Here is a 21,320-nt window from a genome sequence, read left to right as displayed (position 1 = left end):
TTGCCCTGTTATAAATCCTGTCTCAAAATTCTATTAATAACTTCCCTAGTTTGAGATTTTTAAAAGGCAATTACGAAAAAAAATATAGCACAATTAATTGAGACGTTATAAAACCCAATTTAAAATATTTTTCATTTGCTATTTTAGTTACTTTAGCCTCACGTTTTAACTTGCTAAGGGAAAGAACTTCAGTCTCTGCCAATATAAATTATTTTACTTGTAGATTTGGAAAAGTCAAAAGAAAGTACTAAGTAAAATATGATTAATCAAGACAAAGTAGAACTCCTTCTCTAAATAGCTACCTATACTAATATTTATAGAAATGTTGGTCAAACCGCAAGCACAGCCTCGTAATTTAGACTCTTTGCTTTAGTAAACTGATATGCAGACAGAGAGAGACCTGGTATAATAACAACACACACACACACACAAAGACTTGGAAATAAATTATATAAGGACTTTAATTACTTATTTAATGGTTTGAATAAGATTATTATTAATAGTAATAATAACAATAAAGGAAGGAAAGAGAAAGGAAGAAAGAAAAAGATTTATTAGATCCAAACTCTGATGAAGAAAGTAGCCTTAACGAAGAGCAATAAATGCAATTACTTAAAACTTGTAGTCCTAATGCTGCACATCTGCTGGCCCCCTGGTGAACTCCTTTGGGGGGGAGATAATAACAAGAATATCCATAATCTTGAACAATGATACTCCCAGTGAGCCAAATATCTTTACTTAAAGGATTTTAAACTCACACCAAACATTAATACATAGCAAGACTCTTCAAAAAGCCTGTACAACTGTCAGAAGTGCAGTTTTGTGGAATTGCAAGGATGTGTATTTTGAAAGGACTGAGATCCAAGTTTATGCTTCTAATCCCTCTCCTCTTTGCAAACCATCAGTTCTGTGTTATCTGGGGCTTCTCCCTACCTCTAAAAATTAGTTCGTTTAGAACTCAGTGCCTACGTATGAATTTAGAAGTCAAACATTAACCCCACAGATGTGAACATTCTGGCCAACATCCCAATAAACATCCTTTGATTTCTCCTTTGTGCTTGATGTAACATATTGCAACAAATCCATTTCAAATCAGTCGATGTAAAATATTCAGTGCAGGGGCCAACTCTTAACACGTTACTCAGTCTGTGTTTTCTTGTAAAGATTCAAAGCTCACTCTGAGGTCAGAATAAGGATTGCTGACATAACCTGGATCCCCAGGTGTGGAGAGACACTGGATGAATCCTCATTTCACACAGTTAAGAAACAGATAGATGGCAGTGGTCTCAGACCCAGACAAAACTTTGCAAAGTCCAGCAGCAGAAAGCCCACACCTCTGTGGTATCCTCAAGAGAACAGTAGGCTCAAGAGTCTCAATATTTCCTATTTTAGCAATAGGGAATACAGTTGTCTTTCATAGAATCAGAATCATAGAACTACTCAGGTTGGAAAAGACCTCAAAGATCATCAAGTCCAACCACAACCTAACTATACTACCCCAACTCTAACAACCCTCTGCTAAATCATGTCCCTGAGCACCACATCCAAATGGTTTTTAAACACATCCAGGGATGGTGACTCAACCACCTTTCAGTATAGAAGTTCTTCCTGATATCCAACCTAAACCTCCCCTGGAGCAACTTGAGGCCATTTCCCCTGTCTCCAGTGAGAAGAGACCAGCCCTGCTCTCACTGCAATCACCCTTCAGGTATTTCAGGCATTTGAAGAGAGCAAATTATATATTATTATAATTACTCTGTAACAGTATTCCTTTGGCAACCATCAACCTAAAGGGATTATGTTAAAGAGCATCTTCACGCATCAAGGTTAATGCCAGTAGTTTCAAACTCCACGCCTAATCCATCAGTCCTGTTTGATATAACTGCTGTCATTTGCTTCCAGATCCCTTCAACTCCACAAAAGTAGTCAGCAGCACTTCTAGCCTTGGTAATTTATGAATACAACTCTGTATTACTGACAGCAGCCAATAATACTATTCAATGGCAATACGTTGCCATGGTAAAGCAAGAGTATCCAAATATCTTACACACAATAAACACATTAATATGCAGCTATTGCAGCTTTTACCGCCTAATCCTGATAGGGAAAAGCAAGACTGCTAAAAGCAATTATGCCTCATTCCAAAACAGTGACAGATATTATAAAGAATAGGAGTGCCAGAATAGTACCTGGAACTCCAGTAACAGGTGATTGATATGTATATATGCACACTTTACTGAAACTGCTATACCTCAAAGTTAAAATCCTTATTCTCTCTCATATACATATAAACACATATAAGCACACACCAACACACATATACAAATAAACACACACACTATATAATAGTATCTAGTGTATATATATTTTATATATAAAAATACAGTCCACCCTTTTTTAATCCCATGTAATTAACCAATAAATCAATAAATGGTACCAATACGAGACGTTGAATTTTTCAGTTGATGATTAAGCATTTTTTCATGAAGGTGTTGCAATGATCATACTTCAGTGGTGGTGCATAACAAGGTCTTGGCAGGTGGTACACCACTTCATAAATTAAAAAATAATTCATTGTTGAAATTCCATTCAAACCCTATAATCAAACAGAGGACTCTTTTACCTCCTCTGTGCCATTTTCTTTCTCTACTCAAAGCATGCATTAAAAAAAAAAAAAATCTGCTTCAAATGTTTTGTTCCTCTGATGGTTTAAAAAAATAACAGAAAACCCACAAAACACAAAACCAGCAAATGCATTAAGGAAAAATATTAAATTCAGGCATTAATAGCAGCTGCTTCTACTTCAACTTGGAGCAATTCTTTTTATTCTGACATTCAAAGCCAGCAGTTTGCCCTCTTGCACTGCCTCAATAACAAGACTCATGCAAAGATAATTACATATACTTAATACATTACTTTAAATACCACTAATCTTTCCTTTATTTATCTGCCATGACTTGATTTTATTAGAACCTTTAATCCCACATTACTGTTACTGCAACTTTTTCTAACATAGTATAACCGTCTCCTGAGATCTCTAGTTTTACAGCTTGTCTACAAACTGACTTATTGAGGGATAACCATGCTTCAGAAAAGAAAGTTTGATTCCAAAGTACAGGGGGATCCTCTTACTCTTCTCAAGACTCCATCTGAAAGTACACTGAACTACTCTGGAGCAAAGAACTGGCATTTTGTGTTTCACACTGTTACTCTCTTATCCTTAAAAATTAGAATAGAAGAGACCATCCAAAGAGCTATTTCAAAATAATTATTTGGTTTTCTATTCATATTCTTCACAGTTAGAGCCTTTTCAACATCTTTGTTTAATGACCAAAAAAAAATAGTAACAATAATAATAATAACTTATAAAGAATGATGGCTGAGGGAGAGTAAAAATAAAAATTAAGCATGACGTTTAATGTGGTAAGTTTTTCAAATTTAATAGTATTGGGGAAGTAGGACATATGACTTTTATAATACAATACAAAGAAGGAATGCAAATAAAAACCACAGGTAGCTGAAAAAAAAAGTGCCTCAGCAAAATAATGCGATGCCTCAAAATCATATCTGTTTTTCCTTGTACAAAGAATTTTTTCATTCAACATTTTTTCTCCCTCAAACTGGTTGAAATGTATTTTGTAAGCTTAGTTCAAAATCCTACTCCTATATTTAAATCCAAACATGAAGACCAGGCCTAGAATACTTCAAAAGCTATTAATGTCAATAATGGTAAGTTTTTTGAAAGTTTTCAAAGAAAATCTATATAGCCTTAATTTTAGTTATAGTTATATATACAAAAGACATTTTAAAACCATATTAAAATGTTCTATTTACAGGATAACCTTTATTATATCCTACCCAGGAGAACATCCTGATAAACTGTATTTTTCTGATGACAGCAATAGCAGCTAAATAATCCTTTTATTTCCAAGCTTCTCTAGAAGTGAAAATTGACTGAAACTTTATATACATATATTAATTCCTCTCAACATTCAGTTGTACAATCAGTTTTTCTAGATGTGTTTATACCAAAAATCGACATGCTACTGACCATTACTGGGCAACTGTTATTATTGTCAATATTGAAATATAGAATATTGAAAAATACTTTAATTTTGGATTTAGACTGAATGACTTTCAGTTATTCCAGCTCCATGCCAACTCTTTTCTTCTCAAAAGATATATCAAGGAGGGGAATGGTACTAATACTATTATTATAGAATAAAAACAAATTTGATTGACTGATCTGAAAGTAAGTCTTTTTGTATTTGTCTTTTGGAGATTAGCTTTTAATATTTTATCCACATATACCAAATTCTTAAACAACACAGGCAAACTATGTCCAAGTGCTATGGTTTTTCAGAGTTGTGTTTTTTTTTTTTTTCCTATGAAAAGTGATACCAGACCTGGCATTCTTAATACACAGTACATCAATTCAGCATACTAGATCTCGGTCCCAGAAAGTATAGCAATTAAATAGAACACTTACATTAAGATAATAATGATTAAGATAAAAAGCATGAAAATTGTGGTTTTCTTGTTTTGTTGAACTGGCAAGTGTATCTGATCCTAAAAATTAAAAGAAAACTAGGATTTAATCAAGTTAAAGACTGTGATAAAGTTCCTAGAGCATGGCATTCAAGAACAAAAATGAGTGCATTATGTAGTCCAGTCTCCACACTCACCTTTCCTTTGTGTGAGACAACACAGACTGTTCGTATCAGTGCTTTAAGTCTAATCAAAATTGATGAATCCATATGGATAAAATACTGGCTCACTTTCAAGAACAAAATTAGATGTGTTGATGTTGTTTTTTTCCTTAAAAACACCCTAGATTCCTTTTTGGCAGAACAATGACCCTCCCCAGTCCCCTTCCTATAGGATTCTGGTGCTGGAGCGAATGTGTGTCAGCCTGCAAACTGCAGGCAGCTTGGTCCCCCACCAGCTAGATGCAGCCCCCAGGCCCCAACCTGGGATATGGACAGAAACAGGGTCCCTCCATGGCCCTAAGGTGATGGCCCTGGGAGCCTAGTGAGGGCGGTGGGGCACAAACAACCCTGGTTCTGCTTAGGGCAGGCCTATGGTCCTGGTGGATTCAAAATGGCACCCTCAGATCTCAAGGTGTGTCTCCCAGCCTGCCCACGTCCTCAAGGCCCGGCCACCTGGGAGGCCCAAATGCACTTAGGAATAAATCTAGGTTATCTGTGCTGGGAAACAGGGTTGCATATTGGCAAATTTCAACAGCCCAAGATGGCTTTCCTGAAGGGACCCGGCCTGGTCACACACAGCTACAGAAGGGCTTTCTCCATTCAGAAAGTCACAGTGGAGCTGAGGAGGTGGAAGCTGTGAAGCACTTGCCAGGCACCATGTCCAGCACGCTGCAAAGTACTCAGCTCCTAGTTTCCCTGCCCAGCTCCTGCTCTCACTCAATTTGCTTTAGCTGAGAAGCCATTTGTAAAAATTAACATTCATCAGGCCTTGCTGCCAAGGCCACCCAGGCCATTCCTCCACCTACCAATGTCTCTACACAATCCCTGAGGGGCTGAGAGTGCAATGCACAGCAGCCAGGTTCTAGTCATGTCTCTTCCCTCGTAGGCAGCACACAGACAGGTGAAAACATGCTACAGTGATTTTGGGGAACACCGTCACATCCTTCACATCTGGTCCTTGAAAAACAAAAGGTGATACTGCTTGCATGCTCCCAAATGCTCCCTAGTAGATTTTGATGGGAAAAATTAGTCTCTAATGATTTTTGAGCAAAATTTTCAGAACAGCTTTTCCAAAATAGTTTATCCTAAAAAGTACCTGCCTTCACTGATTATTCCTCAAAAGGCCAGTCGCTGAAATCAGAAGACTTTTAAATGCCACCCAGATGTTTCTCCAGGAATTAGTTTTGAATACCTTCTGCCACCATTCACATTTCTAATGGACTTCATTTTCTGTCATTAACTGCAGATGGATGATCATTTTTAATGGGAGAAAGATGAGCTGCCGCTCGTGGGTTGGAAAGTCCATTCACAGACTCTGCTATAGAGAGGAGTGGTTGAAGAATTACAATAAATGTGATCTGGATCTGATATTTCACTGCCCTGTAACCATATTATCATTCAAAAGCGCACAAAAGTAGGGATTTTTTAATGCTCTGCCATGTTTTTCTCGCTTTATCACAAGAAACATCTGTTTTATTTACTTGGCTGAATTGGCTGCAGTCTCAAATTTTCATGCAATTTTGTTGTTGTATTTTAATGAAAATTACCTTTTTCATTTCCCTTTCAAGACTCTAGCTTTCCTCTGAGATTGCCAATAACAAATGTCTCCTGCAGTGACAAGAAAATGAACTGGAGTGCTTGGGAACTACACAGGTATTATTGCAGGTATTACAACATTTCAAAATTATATTTGCTCTAAATCAGAACAGATGCACAAAGTTTAGATGTTACCTGAAACAAAAATACTCTTAAAAATCTGCTATAACCCATTATTTCAAGTTTTACATTATGTGTCATTACAATAAACTTTAAAGAATGTTGCTATGTAAAAATTTAACACACGAAATAGTGAATTTATGAACAGAGAGTATTTAGTCATTAATATTTACTGATCATCTGCACAGCTTTCTCCTAATACTACCATATAAAACAGCAATCATCGGAATGTTAACACCCAACCATAAAAATTACAATATATGCAGTTAGAAGCTATAACATGAAAGTTCAAAGAAATTTAGTTTTATTTGGTTCCTTAAAAAAAAAAAATCTAGCTATGTTTTTTTTATTTTCCTCTCTTCTCTTTTTTTGACCATCAAAATGAGATTTTTTTCTGACCTCACTGCACTGCTTTATCTCCTCTTCATCTTTTGAACCTGACTATGTAAGTCCCAGGTCATATATGTTTACTACTAATCATATTATTATCTGTACTAAAGAGTGAAATGATTAAGTCTAAACAACAATCTTAATAATTCTTCATCAGCAACTACAAGAGAGATGCATGCCTAAAACAGTCTGGATTAATTCAATCTTTTTTTTTTTTTCTTTTCTAAAGACAAATATTTAATTAGGACAAGTTAGCCCAGTTTTAACTACTGTGAAAACAGAAATAAGTGTTCCCTCTGTTTCATGGTCAAAAATTGTTTTCCCAATTTGATCAGTTAATGCATGCTGAATGAAAAATGTGACCTTATGTTTATCTTTCTCTACTTAATAAATGCTGTTTGATATTTTCAAAGCCATGTTGGGGATTATAATATGCATTAATTCTGGTTTTAAATATAGCCTATAGCTCTTCATCAGCTTTGAAAACATCTACTACTTTCTATGAGAAAATGCAAAATGGTGTCTGTTACTACGTGTACATATTCATATTCAGACAGTACAATTTAAATTTTGTCTTTGAAAGCAAAGAAATTCTTTTAAAAATAAATCAGCATATACTGGATATTTCTTTTGTCTGTAACTAAAATCTTAAATTAATGTAGTCTTTTGTTTTTTGATGAACTTCATTCTGGCATCACTCAATTCACTCAATTTATATATATTTTTGTTCCTGTAAGTGACCAACATTTGCTCCATTAAAACGTATGCATGTGTGTGTATTTGCATCCCAAATGAAGATGTCTTTCCAATCTAGATTTAATCACCATACCATCTTCAAAAGAAAAAAAAGATAGCAGTAACTACTAACACAGCACTTGTAAAACACTAGATGCCATATCTCAGAAGGAAGACTAAAGAAGATCAGTCATTACATTGATGGCATCCCTGCATTTTTTATTTTTTTATTTTTTTTTAGAAATAAAGCTGCAAGACTACTGTAACATCATATATTTTAAGTGTAATCAGAGTTGCACTGCTTCACCTTTGTATAAAGTAAGGAAGCATGCTAATTTCCAGCTCAAAGAGATGCAATCTGAGAAGCCTGTTAGAACCATTTTGGCCCATTTATTCTGAGTGATCAACACATAAATTATGAAGGAATTGGCTATGTCACAAACTTAGAATGAACAATTTTTTACTAATGTCTGTGCCCACGCTCATGCCTCACAGTAAATTTGCTATAATATACGCTGTCCCATTAGCACATTAAAGAGGACTTCTGCAGTCTTATTGCAGGTAAGGGTAGGTAAGAACTGCACAGGATACTGATATTTCCCTTACATGATTATTTTCCTGGATTTTCAGATGTCTCATGTAAGGCTCTGAATTTAACCTACAGTGACAAATTTCAGGAAGTCATAGTGTTTTCTGCTCCCTTGGTGGAGTCTCCAGCATGCTTGCAGGGATGCAGGGACCATCAGCCTTGCAAGGCTAATAGAGAATCAGATTCCAGAGAGTTGCATGTGTGGGTTTTGGTAGATGCTGCTTTCTAATTAGAACTTTCACGTCAAGAACATAAAATAGATTAGTTACACTGATTTCCAAAAAGAATCATGTTTTAGTGTAGTTCTGTAGCATAAAGAATAAGGAAAGGGAAACAAAGATTCCTGTTTGGAGAAAACCAGAAACTAAATACTTTTCACTAACTGCTAATGCTTTGATGATAATCTCAACAAATATATCAATGAGCATAATTTTAGCAAAGAGCTCCCTGCAAAATCTAGCCTTCATAGGCCTATGCCCAATTCTACTTAGCTTACACAACAGTGAAGCAGTGAGTGCCCAAAATAGTGAAGCAATAAACTGGAGCTGGCCCACAGCTAACATCTTTTCCACTATGAATTTGAACACTGTATACATATTCTTGTTCTGTGTTGGAAACAAAACAGAAACACTAGACCACTTGTGGAGATAATGGACTTCAGAACTTTCAGAGTGGGTTGGGCAGCATCCATCAGGAATTCAAAACTTAGTTAACCTTGTCATAAAGCAATAAAAAAGGAACAAGATGAATACAAGTTAAATGCAAATTGCATGTGCATATGATTTTAAGAATACCAATAGTTAATATTAAAATTTCAAGAAAAAAGAAAATGAATCAATGTTGTCAAAATGTAATATTTCAACTTTTCCTATCAAAGTGTGCTGGAACCAAGACATTTCCTCCAACGTTTCAATTTCAATAACTGTATATTTTTTATGAAAAACTGTCAAAAAATCAGACATCTTATAAAAAATTTTACACAGCACACTTCACATCTGTAACATTTTCCCTACCAGTCATAGCAGAAATTTCCTTACCAGTACACTTTCAATAATACCATAGCAATTTATAAAAAGAAAGTAATTATAATCAGAAGAAAAGGACATATGACTGATCTCATCAAAGGGATTAACATCTCCCATCTCAAAAATGACATTACCAAGAGATCCCAGATGAAGAAAGATGGAGAAAAGTTAATATCAAGGAAGCTGTGTATCCCAAATATTTGCATGCAAAGTCAAAATGCATTCAAATCATGCATTCTTTTAGGTAAAGCTTACCACAACAAAGTAACCACAGGCACACTGTGAGAATCTGAAACTCGGGGAAAGAAAGAATATCAAAGTTTGCAGAGTCTTCAAAATTAAACATTTGAAAAATTAGTTTCAAGGAAAATTGCATCCCAGTGCAAGCCAAATCTTACTTAGCATGAACCATAAAGACACCAGTGGGAAAGCAGCTTCTGTGGCTGCCTTGACCGTTCATGTATTCGGACAGAGAGTAGCTAATAGCAGAAAATAAGTCCCAATGGTCAGGATGGAGCTGGTGTTGCTACAGGATACTCATCGCAACTGTGTGACCACAATTGATCTTCATTGAATGTACCCACAAAGGAAATTAGTGGGTTCTAGATAGTATGCTGTAAGCATCCACCCCAACTTACTGTACAGTATCCTCCCAACATGAAAATATGTCAAAACATTGTCTATCAAAGGACTAAAGTTCACTAAATTACTGAGTCGGTAAGGACAGTTTGTTTACTAGAGTGTAGCTTAGCTCACTCTTGCAGCATCCATGCTGGTCTCTACTCCCAGCATTCCTCTTGTCTCTGCCGATGTACACCCTGTTCTCGGCCTCATCAGTCTAGAAGATAATTATCCTATGATGGGATTTTAAATAGCCAAATATTTCCAAAATATTTTTTCATTGTACAACAAGTATCACTATTACTAGCCTATAATCAGTTACTATCATTTCTAAGACAGAACATTTTTTATTCCATTTTTAAGTTTGCAGGCATCTTTTATTTCAATAGACATAGAACCAATCTTTAGTGTATTCCTTTAGTAGAGCAAATTCACTAAAGAATATGGATGCACTCATATATTTCAAAGGTAATTCTAGATATTTAGGACTTGGCACAGATGAGAACCTTCTTAGATTTCTCAGAAACAAACAAGGTGTTCCCTTGCCTGTTCTGGGGAATTCTGATTTACAGTTCCCAGGCCCCATTTCACATCAATTGCAATCTTCTTTTCTGCAAAGTTCACTCTTTCTCCCTAATATTTGTTTTAGTTTCCCTTTTGCCCTTTTAGCAGTTAAAGCTGACTTTACAGTATTGTTTTCTTACAGTTGAATTGACTATTTCAGAGAAGCTTCAAAATGTGCTAGAGGCTATACAAGGAAGAAGATTCTTCTTTTCAACTTAGTGTAGGTGCTATTTCTATCATAACACCATTAAAAAGAACAAAGAAAAACTATCATTATATGCTAGTTGTTTTACAAGGGGAGAGTCTGATTAGGTACTTTGAAAACAACTTCAGAAAACTCATAATATGGTGTAAGCCATCTGCAGACTACTGACAATTTTTTAAGATTCTCATTGCTAGTTGAGAATATGAAAGTTCTTTTGTCACATATAATAAGATAGTCACTGAATGCCTGCTCCAATACTGAACCCTAAGCCAAACCTTTGATATCCACAATGTCAAAATCAATCTGAATAAATTAAGAAGCTAATAGGTCTTGTTAAATTCTCCCAGTCTAAGCAGAGTGGCTGTCATTGTCAATACTTAGTTACAGAGCACTTTCAGATACCAAGTATATGATCCTTTGAATCTAGGATTATCACAAGCCCTTAACTTCACTCTCCTAAGTGCTTCTGTACTACTTATGCACAGATGTGGATGAGAGGAGTAAGATGTGGGGTATAGCTCACAATTTAGAGGGAGGTAGTACTTACTCATCTGGTTGTGAGAGATCAGATCCTCATTTCCTCCTGGAAAGTCTTGCTTTCTATGGCCATACAAGACTACTTAATAGCACTCTATCACGTTGCTGCTGTATGATTATTCCTAATGTTAGAATTCAGTGTGTTGAAGTGATATAAGTGCTGCAAAATTGATTGAATTCAGCCTCTATCCATTCTTTTCTCTCAAGGAAGAGTTGACTTAAGATTACTCTGACAAGCAGCAGACATATTGACAACAAAGAGTTAATACATTTTCTTTCTGAGACTTTGATGAGATGAAGAAAAGACTCAGCAGAAAGGGTAGAAGAAGGTTTTTTAATATATTCTGAAAATATACTCAGAACTCGGTAAATATAGATGAGAGTCCACATGTAAGAAAGAGGGAAGGATAAAAATAGATTGTTGAGTTGGAGCACTTGAGTGATTCAGAACAGGATGATCAAAAAAAGAGCAGAAATTCAACTAACCCCTTTATAAGTGACATTTTACACTGAAGACCAAAATTCAGAATGATGTTTTCTTTAAATCTAGAATTTATTTTTTTCCATATTTCAAAAATGGACATTTTAATGTCATTTTAAATATTGAGGTATACAGAGATAGGTGACTTGCATGCATGTATAGATGATACAGGTGGATCGTGCCAGAAGTGTTTTCAAAATGGTAGAATTTAATTTAATGGCAATAGCAAGAAATACTGGTTGAGACTACACTTACTGAACTGATAGAAAGTTACAGTTTTCTACTAGCTATATTAAGCCTGTAATAATGAAGACACTGAATAGGGAAGTCCAGGCAATATCTTTCAGTAAATCTTAGACTGTAGTCTCATCATTACAATAGATATGATCTGCACAAAAGCAAGCATTTAGAGAGACTTATCAGTATCTCATATTTTCAAATATCCACCTAAATGTGATCTGGAGAGATAACAAAGAGTACTGACATTTAAGTTCGGATAATGTGATTAAAAAAAATTGGAAAAAAAAATCAGAGTGCTACCTGACAGGCACAAACCAGGTGGAGCCACTTTACACACAATAACAAAAGGGAAGAAATGTCACTTCTTTCTCTGTCCCCACACAACAAATCTATCATCAAGGAAAACAATCAGTCTGTACAGTCTCTCATGTGAGTTACAGGAAACAAAATGACCTTACAGTTTTATCCACCTTAGTACTATACTATGGCTCAGTTCAGAAGGAGTTGTAATTTTTCAGGTGAGCAATGAATGAGAGGAAGACAATGAGAATACAAGAACCACAAAAATACATGGTTTTAACTACCTTTAACCCAAGTCTGTAAGAAAGAAAAATTCCTAACAGTGTAACGAAACAGCTTCTGGCCACACTGGGAGGTATTTTGACATTCGAGATGTAGAGGTGTGAGCAATGTTTCCTTTTTTTTTTTTTTTTTTTTGCGTTTGCTTTTTTCCTAAACAAGTAACATGCATCCTTTGCCATTGTAATTTCCAGTTCTTGGCTAAAAATTTTTGAAGAGTCAACAAAACATGCCTTTGACAACAACCTTCTAAAAATGCACATCAAATATCCAGTTTAGTTTCCATATCGGTCAGGATCAACTGCCCAAGTGTCCACAGAAAGAATGAAGAGGAACGAATGGAGTTGAAACAAAGCAATGTAAAAGTTCAAGTAAATATTTCTGCATGTCTTGCCCTCCTCTGCTGGTTCTAATGACAAGTAATTCTCAGCTCCCCAGTTCTGCTGGACTATTGTTTTCACTTCTGAAAGCAGTTGACAGCAAGTAGTAGGAAATGCTTTGATTAAGAAAAGATATGATAATAGCGGATGTTCTTACACTCTGCCAGGCTTGTCTAGGTGGATAAGAAGATGCAGAATGAAGGTGGCATCGTAGGGTGCTAGAAAATCTACACAAGAGCCTTTTAACTGGATCACAACCACCAGCCATTAACACCCCCTTCAAGTCTAGAATAGTTTGTAATAGCATACTTTTAACTTATAACAGCTGAGCCCATTTCTATATAGGTAATAAACCCTAATCACTGTAAGCTTATTTATACTAATTTTGGTTGATGGCAGAAGCTCTCATGTGTACTCCAGTGCCTCACAGGGAGGTAGATTTGACTCAGTTATATTTCAGGACCCAATAAATACTTGCAGTGAAGAGCTGCAGTGAAAATTCTTTTATGCTCATCTAGGAAATGTGTTTTCACACACATATTCCCATTACTTCCAAAGAAATCCCTTGTAAGATATTAGCAGTACCTCTGCTGGTGAGAAAAAAAATATAAGAGATCCCTGTATTCATAATGTTGACTGCATTGGTAAGAAGGATTGAGTTTTCTTGATGAGTTATGTCTATGCATCAAGTATTTCATGGCAGGGACACGAAAGTGCCACAATCTTCCCTTAAACACTAAGCTTATGGAATTTCATTTTTGAAGGATGGAAAAGTAAGATGGATAAATAACTATCGTCTATTTTTCTATCCTTTCTGCAATGATTCACACAAGTCTTAGAATCTTACCTGCTCTGTAGGGAATTCCTGCTGGGCAAATTCCTTTTTTACTTGATTTGCTTGTTACTCTATTCTTATCTGGCCCCATAACATGTAACTTATGGCAGCTCAGAATGTGCCTCCGCATGTCAATGCAAGCTGACAATTTACCCAACTTGACTCACTCAGGAACCCATAATTTGTCTTGCTGCATGCACCCTTAAATTGCAGTTTGGAAAACATTAGTGATGTGATTTAATTCTCCAGTTTATTTATGTTTGAAAGGCTAATGTATACACTATTTGAATGTGAAATTATTACTGAATGGAAAAAGAACTTATCTGCAATAAGCAAAGACTCAAATATGATGTGCTAACAATACATTTCATGGGAGAAAATGAATGAAAATAAACACTCTATGGATTTACAGCCAGTGATGAGTTTAGCACATTTGAATTAAGGATGAGGTGTAATACAATCAAAATTAATAGGAAGCTGGTACAAGACTATTTTTCTTTTAATAACACTTAGAACTTTATTGCCTTTCCAAATTCCCAGAGTCTTTTCAGCTTGAAAAGTCACTCAAATAATGGCTTTATTCTGAGTAAACCAGTGTGGCTTAAGGCTACATAGATATCTGCTTAGACACATGGTCTGATTCTGCCAAGAATTCTGCAAGTGTTTGTTTTACAGCCATATACTTTGACTCTGTAGAAATTAGAAATTAAGCGCTTGTCTACATAGAGACATTGAACCATAGAATGGTTTGAGTTGGAAGAGGTCTTAAAGATCATCTAGTCATCTCTGCAAAACTGAGTGCAGCAGTTTATTATTACACATTTTCACACTCTTAGTGAGAAGAAAATGACACAAATGGGCTTTGAGCATATGTGCTTAATTTTATATAAATAATCCAGTTGACTTCATTGTTAATGTTTATGTACATAAAGTACACATATTTGCCAGATGAGGACTTCTCTGACTAGCTTTCTTCTGGATCCATTTTTATCTAACTTCTATACATTTGCACCAGTGTGAAATTCATCTCAAAAGGCTATGATGTTTATTGGTTCAAAGAAGTGAGGTGTACTTTTTAGAGATAATTACTCTATCTCATAGTATAGTAATTTATTTTTACAAAACACACGGTTCAAGTGAAGACAAGACTGATCAGTGTATGAAGACCAACACTGAATTGGTCTTTTACTTTCATAAAGAAAACAATTACTACATAATGCTAATTCAAATCAGCCTAAAGTTCAATCATTTAGCACATATTCTCTATATGACATGAAATTATTTAACACTAAAATGCCAATTCTGCTAAAAAATAATAATAATCAGTAGTTTTATAGGGATTTTGTGATGTCCTATTTCTACAGATGTTCTATTTGTATAAGACTTCAAGAGAGTTAAGTTTAGCAAAGCATCAGTGCAGTACAAACTTCATCATAACCAATCTACTGGCAAAAGATTTCTCAACATTCCTTTTTTTTTTTTTAAATTAAAAAAACAACTTTTTTTTCCCACTCAAACCTAGGAACATTGTCTTTGACAAGAAAATTCAAACCTTGTTGCTCCATAAGAAACTAAATTATGTACAAGCTTCAGCTAAAAATGAAAAAAGGACCCAAAACCCTCACTCCATCTCATAGAAGCAATTTAGTTTGCTCAAAACCCTGTCAAACCCATTTGACATGAAATTCCAGACTACTTAAAAGTGCTTTTTCTTATAATTTATTTCTGTTTATTTTTACAGTACTTACTATTTTGATCCCTCTTTAATGTACCTGGGAGGTAAGCTCCTCCACTTCATAGTTAAAGGAAAAATAACAACTTTGAGAAGCATTTTAATGACTCACATATATCGTTGAAAGAAAACATTTCCATCTTCTGTATTTTATGCATGCACAAAATCTCTAGATTACTTCCCTCTCGCAAACTTCCTAGAATATAAAACCTGAATCTGGCTACACAATGCAGCTGTAACATTTTCCTTATCCTAACACATTTCTCACAGGTTGAAAATCCATCTAAAAGCAACCAGCCCAAAAAAAGGGCAGATTTATTTTTCCGTGCTAAAGGCAAAAATATACTCAATTAGAACAAATTTTTAGAGCAAGTGAGCTATCCATGAGGGAGAACACTTTCTGAGGAGCATCTTTTGTCAATGTAAAGACAGCAAGAGTAGAAAACTTAAACGTTCCAGGTCAAAGCTTTTGTCCTACAACAATACTGTGATCTACTTGTGGTCTGCTGATGGCTGACTGCAAGTGAAAATGAAACAATCATCACAGAAGAAGGTGCTGAAACACACCTTCTTACCTGCAGCCAGCTTAAGATGCACATACAGAAACAAGAAACCCAGTAGTTATACAGTCATATTGCTACTGTTTGTTTCCTAATAAGTACTAGCCTTTCCTGTTACCAAGTCATGCTGTTCCTCCTCCCCATCCTCAAAACGGTCTCAGAGATCTCCTAAATGTTGCAAGAAATAATGGTTCAAGAATTCTGAACCTATTAAACCTTTTGCTTCCCTCGTTTGCCTTTCTTAACATATTAAAAGTAACAGTATATGAATGTCATTAGCCCAAGTGCATATTGCTGTGAAAGTAGCAATACATTCTCAACTAGGAAAGCATGAGAAATCTCAGAGGAGCAATAACAAGTCTGGGATGCTTGGACAGAGCGAGAAACTTAGGCTGGCTGCAAAAGCCTTTTTGCCCTTTAAGAACTACATAGAACAAAACTAGTTATTAGAGTTTTCTTGTGAACCTTACTAGTTATATAATCGCATATCTCTTCCTCACATACTAAATGGCGCTGGAAAGAATGCCTATGCTGTGTCTTAATCTTCAGCGCTGTCATAGAATGGGTTGTGTTGGAAGGGACCTCAAGGATCATCAAGTTACAACTCCCCCACCACAGGCGGGAACACCAACCTCCAGATCTGGTACTAGACCAGGCTGCCCAGGACCCCATGCAAACAGGCCTTCAACACCTTCAGGGACGGGGCATCCACAGCCTCTCTGGGCAGCCTGTTCCAGCACCTCAACTCTCAGTAAAGAACTTCCCCCTGACATCCAATCTAAACCTTCCCTCCTTGAGCTTACAATCATTCCCCCTTGTTCTATCACTGTCCACCCTTGAAAAAGTTGATTCCCCTCCTTTTCATAATCCCTTTTTAAATACTGAAAGGCTGCAATGAGGCCACCCCGCGACCTTCTCTTCCCCAGGCTGAACAAGCCCAGCTCCCTCAGCCTGTCTTCATAGGGGAGATGCTCCAGCCTCATACTACAGCAGACTCCCTGGGTACGTGTATACATAGAGTTATACATATAATAATTTTGCCTAAGAAGACAAATGTTTAAAAACAAAATTTGTACTTGCAATCACTGTAAACCTGTTTCATGTTGGCTGAAAAATGCAGTCCTCAGAGATGAATTCTAAAACGTGTTTGAAATAGAAAATCCAAGGCAATCTTTCATTGTCAACATGATTTTTTTGTGCGTATGTGAAATATTTTTTTTAAAACCAAAAATTTATTGACAGAAGTGTTTTATGAATTAGCTGTAATGCATTATTGAGTTTTCTGGAAAAAAAATCACGTACACAAAATAAAATTGTGTATAAAATATGTCGAATTCCTCATTCATAAATCTGCACAAAAATGCAGAGGTATTTCTGTTTTGTCATTTTTCTAACATCAAACATACACCAAGGCAAAAATTCTCAAACTTGGCCAGGCTACATAAGTACTTCAAAGAAGGAAAGAAAAGAGAGGAATGGAAACATCTGGGCATTTTAAAAATAGAACAGCACATCCATTTTGAAACTGACCTCATCTTTTAAATATCCTTTAAGAATAATTACTTTAGTTTTGTACTGAGTGTTTTGTGCAGCCGTATCATTTCTAACTGAGCAGAAAAACATTCTTCAGATCTTTGCTTTCCCTAAAAAAAGGAACACAAAAAAATCCACCCAACATATAAACAAAAAACCCAACTGGCAAGCCTTCAGAACCTTACACCCTTAATCAACATGAGACTCTACCTGCCACACATTCACGGTATTTAAACTTGGCCACTAGACTCAGAAATCCATTACTTGCACAGCTCTAAGTTTTACTCCTTGTAAAACCACGCTGCACTGTAGTTTCTGCTTCAAGACTGCCTAGATGTGTTCCTAATAACTTATGCACTGCGTCTAAGTTTGGCTCTTTATCTCTGTTATCACTCATCTGTTCTCACGTGTTACCCCTTGCTGGCTATTGGCATTAGGATGTTGGATACTTCACAGTAATTCTGTATTTTCCCTTTTCTTGCTCAGAATAATTCTGTCCCAATAGGTCTATCAGCTAAGAAACTACAAGAAACCTTGTGAAAAGGTTTTTAAGTTTCCAGTAGGTGTATAAGAGCTCATTTGAGAAGTACTGCCAGTAGCAGATGTGAGGTTGCAGTTACCTCAGGCTTAGAAAGGAGAAAAAAGCCACATCAAACTCAAGGATCCAAACCAATATTAATTTAGAGTCAAAGAAATACCCTGCAAACAAGGTATGTGGAAGTAAGATTGAGGAAGAAACAGGCAGCAGACTTGACTTTTTGTCTAAGAGGTGCTGCCAATGTACCCCACTTCAAGTTTCTCAATCACATTCCTTGCACCGTGGTTGCCACCCCAGTTCAGTTAAAATATACAAGGTTGAGTATTTTGCAGAAGCACGGGAGAGATTTTTCAGAAGGCAAACCTCATGCATAGCAGGTGCTTATTCAGTATTTACTCTTTGCCACTGAGTAAAAATTCCAAGGGTTTTGAAATTACATTTAAGGTCATTTGTCACTGAAGTTGGACAAGACACTGCAGATAACTTAATGTTTGTTTACACTTTAACAGTGTCCATTTTTTGTAATTGGAATTGGAAAGAGTAAATGTAACAAATGCAAAGTAAATCTCTCTGTTATTACAATTGTCATGCTTCTCTGGACATAACAGTCAGGCAAGACACGAAGTTTTCAAGAATATCTTATTAAGAAAGTAACAATTTCAGCCATAACTTGTAACGTGGAATAGTTGCAGATAACTGCGACCATAAGCACTTGGAAAGTGAGAGGTCACTGAGAAGGTAAACTCTCAATTTAGGTTTTAGCAAGACTGGAGAAATAGGAAGTGTCACATTATTTTGAGTAAGTTTGTTTTCGTCTGAGCTAATGCTTTCATAAGCAATAGTTTTATTTTAAAGTTGGTTTCTGGAGTGTTTCACATTTTCAACATCAACTAAAGACTACAGAATGTCAGTGATCATAGAAAAAATAAACGTCTGGAAAATGAAAAATAACCCTTTCATCAGAAGACAAAATGGCCTCTTATTTTTCCACTGCTCCTATGGGCTGTTCTTGGAAAATAAGGAGTGATGGTGGTGGGGAGGAAGTATCAGAGAACAGGAGAAAGAGTAAAAATTACATATACCCCTTAATTCCTTGGACATTTGTGCTATCTACAGTATAAGAAGCATTTATATGAATATTGTGCTTATTTTCATTCATTTGCCTCTAAGCCCCCTCTTCTGGGTCTGAATTATAACTTAAACAAACAAACCAACCTGATGCCAGTGCTTTCTACTTCACATCTTATACAGCTTACAGCTTTGCAGAGAGTATGAATGTTCACAGAAAGCAAGCTTTCTGTTTATAGATAGGGTTATCAAAAATACTGTGTGAAATCTCAATCATCTTAGTAGAGATGCTCAACGGGTATGCCAGACTACAGAATACATACAACCTGCATGCGCATCCCTAGAGGAGTTAAGCTCATCACATACACAATTTACTGTCATCACCAAACTTCTGCACTGATCCTCTAACCCAGGCTGTCTGACCCAGACACTCATGATTTCAGATTTGGAGGTTTCTGTGCTATTCCTCCAGCGATGACTTATTCTCATGCTTAATTCTCCGAAGATTACTCTTAACAAGGCTTCCTCAGGGAGCCCTCAATAGAAGATTTAAACCCACACAATTTATCACAAGTATCTGGCAGGGTCTCGGGGGAGTTCAGGGTAGTTTTTTTCTTTCTTCCCGTTATCAGAAACAACAGCATTTTGCTAATGCAAAACAATCAGTATTTGCTCAGAAAGGATCTGTACACCCATCCGTGCAATGCAGGAGCAGAAATGCTGCCTAAATAAGCCGACGCAGCCACAGGAACTAACCACTGTTTGAAATGGAGATGGAGGTTATAAACGGTGCTTTGCATCATTTCACCATTTCTGCCCACAACGCTTCTAACTCACAAAGAAAAGGCCCTTAAATACATTCAGCTCCCCTTGTGGGAAGGAACAGGATACTGTGTACAGTACCCACCTGTATATTTTCCTCCCAACTGTGTATTTGTGTGCCCAGTAGGATGACATTTTTTGATTTAGTTGTCAGCAAATGGAACTTTATATTGTGCTCCTGTCTTCATGCTTTCTTAGCTGGCAGACTGCAGTGAATAAGGGCTATTCTGTCATTTTTTTTTTAAATTGTTTTCTGAATTGAGATATTTTTCATAGAGCCAGGTCCATCTGTTATTCATAGGAAGCATATTGTTATAAGTTTGGCGTAGCGTTTTGGGACCACTGTTCCAAGGGCAAGCATTCATATGGATCCCTGACTTTAACTCTGCTTCTGCATCTCATCCCTGACACCAAGGATGAGCAAGGTGTCACTTCTGAAAGAGTGGGAGATAACACAGTGGGTTGATTAAAGGATTGCTGTTCACAAACTTGTTCTTCATTTTCAGCAGTCATCTCCAGTTGCTAAAAAGGTACCCTGCACAGAATTAAAAGAAGAAAGCATACACTTGAAATGAAAACTATGCATTGAAAAAACATAACTCAAATCCTCATCAGTAAAGCATTGAGGCATACATTTGAGGCATACCCGTGAATGAATCTGTTGCTATTTCACAGCTTGTCAACAGTGCTCCACACAAAGAGGAGGCACTGGACGGGCTTCAGAACATCCAGTCCTAATGGATGCTAAAGATATGCAGTCAATTCCCATTTAAAAGCCTCTTAGATGTGAACTTCAGCATTTCAACAGCTTTGACTGCTTCAGAGAAAAGTTCAGTTCCTGAAGTCCTTAACAGTTTTTCCTTGTAACATATGCATTATCAGGATTGATTTTTAAAGATATGCCAAGCCCAGTAATTTTAGTTTTTGTGCTGTGCATTTTATGAAACACTGAATTTCTGTGGGGCAATGATGTTAGAAGAGAACAGCTTACTCTACCCTCTGCTGTAAATATGAAGGAAAAGCATTTATCCTAAAATTGCAAAATGTAGTTTTAGCAGGGTGATTCTACTGAGAGACGTAGACAATACTTGATATAGGCTGGTTTGTTGAGCAATAGGGATCAGTACATTAGTTTAAAGACCAATATATTAGTTTAGCAAAAGGAATCAGTGATTGCTAGTTCTTAAACTTTCCATTTCAACTTTGATTAGTGTGTGAACAACCAGTGTTTGAAACCAACAGTTTCACTCTATGATTCTGCTTCACAAGGAGCACTGGAGTCATAATAGACTACTTTTATCTTCACATCTACCAGGTGCAAGGACATCTTCCTCAGATTTCTCATATATTGTTATATTGTTTTGGATTAGAGTGCACTAAGATAGAAAGTTGCTCATTACAGCCTAACAAGCAATGAAAGTTTGCCAAACCGGGGAAAAACAGCTTAAGGTCAGCCAAAAG

This window comes from Gallus gallus, chromosome 1 (assembly GCF_016699485.2).
Source record: "Gallus gallus isolate bGalGal1 chromosome 1, bGalGal1.mat.broiler.GRCg7b, whole genome shotgun sequence".
NCBI lineage: Eukaryota > Metazoa > Chordata > Aves > Galliformes > Phasianidae > Gallus > Gallus gallus.
This window is presented reverse-complemented; position numbering follows the sequence as displayed.